This window comes from Rhipicephalus sanguineus, chromosome 4, assembly GCF_013339695.2.
Source record: "Rhipicephalus sanguineus isolate Rsan-2018 chromosome 4, BIME_Rsan_1.4, whole genome shotgun sequence".
Lineage (NCBI taxonomy): Eukaryota > Metazoa > Arthropoda > Arachnida > Ixodida > Ixodidae > Rhipicephalus > Rhipicephalus sanguineus.
In genome coordinates, this window is record NC_051179.1 from 45,234,902 (window position 1) to 45,240,901 (window position 6,000).

A 6,000-nucleotide genomic window follows, 5' to 3' on the forward strand; every position below is an offset into this window, starting at 1 on the left:
AGTCTGACTCGCTTAAAAAATGCGATAGGAAATTCGTTCAAAGTGCTATGCATTCTAAGATGTCTGATTGCAAGCGTGACATTCTTAGATTTCTTTATTTGCAAAAGTTTTTTTTAGTTTTCATTTTTCATGAGGTGACTGCGCAACAGGCATCGAGGCTTTGTGCAACTCGTCAAATAGCTAATTATCAAAATGCCATACTGAAAAAGCAAGAATGTCACGCCCTGAACTGTGCTTCAAGGAATATAGAACAAAAAACGGAACTGAAATAGACCCAGCGGTCAGTGAGAAATCACCGGAACAAGCGAAGCAGGAAGCAAGAAAAGTCGTTTTGAGAAAACGGCTTTTAAAGTTGTACCAACGATATTACTTCATCAAAAGGCACTGGGGTCGTAATCTTTTGAGTCCTTCATAATGTGCACTTTCTTGAGTGCCCTGTCTTTAGTTTGAAGTGCCTTGCTTCTCTAAAACACAAGATTGTGATCTTTAAGGTGTTAAATAAGGTTGGACCTCCTGCACATGTGGCCTGTCATCGGTTGTGCCTTTGTTTTCTTTCTTTTTTCTTAAAATCCTTTTCTGATATACAAAGAACATGTAGCATGAACTTTAAACGAAGTTATGAAGTGGTGTAATAGACATGACAAAAAACAAGATATTGTAATTCAAGTAGGTCATGTACTATGATCAGGGTGCGCACAGGTCCTTGAAACCCTTGAATACCCTTGAAAATCGAAAGTGTGTTTTCAAGGCCCTTAAAAACCTTGAATTTCGGACCAGTCCTTGAAAAACCTTGAATTTGTTGAATGCTAAATTTGAATTGGTATTTGTCATCATGAAAATGGTTTTCGTTGCTCAACTTTTGTCTTTTGTTTGAGTTCTAAAATGCGGCAGCAAACCGTACCAATTTTTATACCTATTTAGCCGAATCTCGTTAGGCCGCTTGCAACATTGGACTTGGTGCGAGTTTCGGAGGCAGCGTTCAATGTAGACTTCGTGTCAGTGGCTTAAAACGTCACTACCGGCGCTAGCGGAAGTAGTAACGGCTGCGAGCGCAGTCGCCCCATCGCTATCGCATGTCCATTGTCTCCGTCCAACTAGTCCAACGCGGCGTCCGCGTTTGTGCGCGGGCTTTAACCTAGTCGTGTCCTTGTGCTACCAGCGCTTTTTGGAATGAGCGTGCCTTCTACGTGTTAGTACAAGGGGTGCAAGTGATGTGTTGATATGTTAAACAATGCCTGGAAAAAGCAAATTTCAGACTACGTGGCTCCACCATGACGACTACAAGCACTGGATTGCACCTGACACGACGGATCCGCATCGGGCTAAGTGCAAGCTTTGCGGCAAAACTTTTGATGTGACTGCCATGGGTGAATCCGCTTTAAAAAGTCACATGAAAAGTGCCAAGCATATTGGCGCAATCAAGATGGGGCAAGGGAGTGCGTTGAAAAGCTACCTGACGCCTGTTCCGACAGAGCAGTCCACTACAGCGTCTCCGTTGCAGTCGCCAAGCTTAAATGATGCTTCTAAAACGCACGAGCTTGTCACTGACGCAGAAATTCTTTGGACTTTGAAAGTCGTCACATCCCACTTCTCGTACCGGTCGTCATCCCAAGCAGGGGAGTTATTTCGACGCATGTTTCCGGACAGTGAAGTGGCGAAGGCGTTTTCTTGTGGTGAAAAGAAATGCGCATATGTGACATGTCATGGACTCAGGCCTTTCTTTCTTTCGGCCTTGCAGCGAGAGATAGAACAGTGTGAATTCTTCGTCGTACTTTTCGATGAGTCGGCAAATGACTGTCTGCACAGTAAGCAAATGGATGTGCACGTGAGGTGTTGGGACTCCGCCCAGAAGGTGACGACAAGATATTATACCTCCGTTTTTCTGGGACATTCTACAGCGAATGACATTCAGGAAAAGTTGCTAAGCTCGCTTGAGCCATTGCCCCTGGCAAAGATTCTTCAGATATCCATGGACGGTCCCAATGTCAATCTGAAGTTCTTTAAGGGCCTCCAAGAGCACTTGCAAGAACATTACCAAGTTCAGTGTGTGGACTTAGGCACTTGTGGACTTCACACAGTGCACAACGCGTATAGAGCAGGAGTTTCAGTTACTAAATGGGGACTTGATTGCCTGCTGTCTAGTCTAAGCACACTTTTTGAAGATGCCCCAGCACGGAGAGAAGACTTTTCGTCAGTTACTGGCCAGTGCACTTTTCCTCTCAAGTTTGTTGCCCACAGGTGGTTGGAGAATGTCCCTGTCATTGAGAGAGCATTGGTGGTGTGGTCTGACATCAAAAAGTACATTGAGGCTGCTAGAAAGAAAGAAGTTAATCTGCCGAAGTGTGCCTCATTCAACAACTTGTTTGAGTTCAGCTGTGATGCTTTGCTGCCAGCAAAGTTGAATTTTGCATTGTGTGTGGCAATGGCACTCAAGCCTTTTCTGGTAGAGTACCAAACAGACAAGCCAATGGCTTTTTTTCTTGCAAAGGATTTAGAAACTGTTCTCAGGAAGCTGCTGATGAAGTTTTTGAAATGTTCGATCCTCTCTGCCAAAGGAATCGTTGGCCTGCTGAAGGTCGATGTTGATAATGTTGAGAATCATATTCCACTTGAAAAGGTGGATATAGGCTACAAAGCCGAGCAAATTATCAAGAATTCTCGGGTAAGCTCAAGGGATGTGTTTCAGTTCCGGATGGAATGTAAACAGTTTTTGATCAGTGCCACAAAGAAAGTCCTTGAGCGAAGCCCCTTGAAGTTTGTATTTGTTAGGGGCCTTTCTTCACTGGACCCGCGACAGATGTGTTCAAAGCCCGACGAATGCCTTACAGGTTTTAGAAAAGTGTTGGATACCCTCATCGCTGCGGGTAGAATAGCTGAACACTTTCGAGACACTGTGCTGGCCGAGTACACGGAGCTTCTGCACGAGCAGAAACATAAGCTTAGACAATATGACAAGAGTGTTGATAGGCTGGATGAGTTCTACCCTGACCTCTTGAAATTTAGTTCAAGCTACTCTGAGTTATGGACCATCGTAAAACTTTTGCTTGTCCTCAGTCACGGCCAGGCCACAGTTGAACGTGGATTCAGTGTGAACCGACAGGTGTGCGTGGAGAATCTCAAGGACCTTTCCTATGTTTCACAGCGGGTTGTGTGTGATGCGGTTGAGAAGGCAGGTGGTGTTCTGCAGGTTCCAATCACCAGCGAACTGAGGATGGCAGTGTCAGCTGCTAGACACAAGTATGGAGCATACTTAGAAGCCGAGAAGAAGCAAAACCTTGAAGCTTCAAAGCAGAGGAAAAACAATGCATAGAGGAAGAGCTCGATGGAATGAAAAGAAAGAAAAAAAGGCTAGAATTGACAATTGATGACCTCATGGCTTCTGCAGATGCCTATGCGGAAAAAGCAGAGGCAGCAAACGATGTGGCACACATTGTCAAGTCAAATAGCTTGAGGAAGACGGCAAAGGAGAAGACTGGTGAGCTACACTCGCTCAACGTCCAAATTCAGCAAAAGCTTCTGGAGCTCGCCTGAAGTGGGCAGCCGCTAGGTGCTTTGTGCATTTGAAGCAATTTGCATTGTGATATTTGATGAAGCTATCTTTATTTATTTCTATTGCGTGCAATACAAGCAGAATTGCATTGTGATATGTATAAGTGGGCAGCTATAAGGAGCTGCTTCCTGAAGATTTTTGTGCATTTGAAGCAATTTATGTTGTGATATTTGGTAAACATATCTTTATTTTTTATTGTGTGCAATACAAGCAGATTTGTATTGTGACATGTATTTTTCTTTGTGCAATAAATGTCAGACATTTTGAGAGCACTGTTTCAAGATCTTCGACATGGAAAAAAAAATTACCTCTCGAAGAGGGCCTTGAAAATCCTCCTATAGGGCCTTGAAAGTCCTTGAATATCCTTGAATTTTCTCCTTTGAAACCTGTACGAACCCTGTATGATGATTTGCCAGCTTTCTTGTATTCATGCTCTCATTAACATAATTAACAGTCTTGATTGCAATTGATCATTGAATCATTTTTATAGGATACTAAAAGCGGCTCTCATCATGGCAACCTATCACTTCCTCCTAAATAACAGGCAGTTATGGCCAAGACATTGGTGGAATAGGAATTTCTTAGCAGTTTATTCAAGATGCGAACTGGGCAGATATGAATTCATCTCCCTGTTTCACTCGTCAAGCTAATTTGTAAACCTCGCCTGCGATGCGCTTCATCATTCACCCGGTCGCGGACACGGTTTTCAGCGAGGCTTTTATTTTTTCAGATGATTCATGAGCGCTTACGGCGATACCACGCACGGCTCCAAGCGCGCCTAAATTGCATCAACAGTGCTTTATTTCACCTCTAAGTGCTCGGCCGCATAGTCCGGGAAGTCGGCACGCGATGTGCTGGGTGGCGGCATTCGGTGACGATGCGCAATATGCCTAGGTGCGGCGACGAAAAATAGGCGCGCAACGTGTTTGGCTTCGCATTGCGGGACGCCGACGCGCGCCCGCTGCGCGACGAGCTTGGCCGTGGGGTCCGCTGGCGATGCGTAAAATGACCATCCGCTGTACCGAGAAGCCGGCAGGGCAAGCGCTTCGTTCCTTGCGAAGAAGCACACTGCCGCGAATCCGCTAACACGTTGCTCTTGCCTGCAAAGTTCGAGGTTCGTCTCGCGTGCCGACGCCGTGAGCGGAGTTAGGCCTAGTGACGACTCCGAGCAGTAGACGCGCCGGCCGCGGTGCCCGATGTTTCAAAGTACGTAATGCGTGGTCGCGAGTACAAAGAGTCGTCCTGCGATCATCTTCGTCACGACGTCCGAAGTGCGCATAAGCAGAACCTCCAACCACGGATCGGACAGTCGGTCCGAGACGCGCGTTTGCGATGTTCGCTACGAGTGCGGCGCGCCATCGTAATCCCACCGAGCTTCCGCTAGTAGCTCCAAACTAAAACGTAGTTCTTGTTCAAAGTTATCGTCGAGCCGTGAACACAAAGCGATTGCGAACACGCAACGAAGTGGCGCGACTTTCGACAGCCATGAGCTCGAGACGCACGAGCTGCAGACGACGATCTCCCGGAGCGAGCATCGGACCAATGGCGAGGCGCGCTGGGGCAACATGGCGGACGCGACCGATCGGAGGGCTCGAAACGACCTTCGAACATTTGCTTTTTGTGCGCTTTTTGTGCGCTTGTTTTCGAAGGGAGGAGCCAGCTGCGCGGGGAATTTGAAGACGGAGAAATGCGCTTTCCGATGAGCCCAAGATATCGGCGTCCGGTGGCGTCGTTGCGGAGCTATGATTTTTTGAAAATCAGTGTTTTTTTGCGATTTCCCCAATAATTTTCGCCACCTCGGCAGGCGCAACAATATTTTTATAGCACTTCTACGCGGTTTTCGGTGAAGACATTTTGGAATCTGATATAAAAAGGGCTACAGAAGCTGAAAATGTGATTTTCAAAAATTCGATTTTTTTGCCATTTTTCGCGATACGAAAGCTGTGTCCCCCCTTAAGGGGAGACCCTGCTTCTGAAACACGTTTCTTGTTTTTGAGCGTATCATTATGAAACTTTCACAGCCTTATGTATTTTTATGTGCTGATTTCAACATGCAATTATTGTTCTAATACAATATGTAGTTTTGAAACTATTAGATAGTATTTTGTATTGTTAGGAGCAGGCTTTATTTCTAAACTGTGAGAGTTATCAAGCAATCAGCCTATCACAATAACCTGGAATCAATGCTGTCTGCAATAAGACAAGAATGGATGTTCTAGACCTATTGAACAAAAGTTATGGTATAAGAACATTCCCAGCTTGATCCCAGTTTGACCGAGCTCGAAATCGCTGACTTGCCGAGTGTTCAACGTACTATAACTTTTGTTCAATTGGGCCTAGAACATCCATTCTTGTTTTATTGCAAACAGTATTCACTCCAGCTTATTGTGATATGCTAATTTGCTTTATAACTCTTACAATTTATAAATAATCTTGCTCCCAACAATATA

At 45.3% G+C, this 6,000-nt stretch overlaps 1 protein-coding gene across 1 annotated transcript in view; it reads left to right on the forward strand.

The window, feature by feature from the left end:
- The window catches only part of LOC119389880 (lethal(2) giant larvae protein homolog 1-like), a gene marked incomplete in the record, with an annotated part of 82,123 nt that overhangs the window by 65,073 nt on the left and 11,050 nt on the right, over window positions 1-6,000 (forward strand).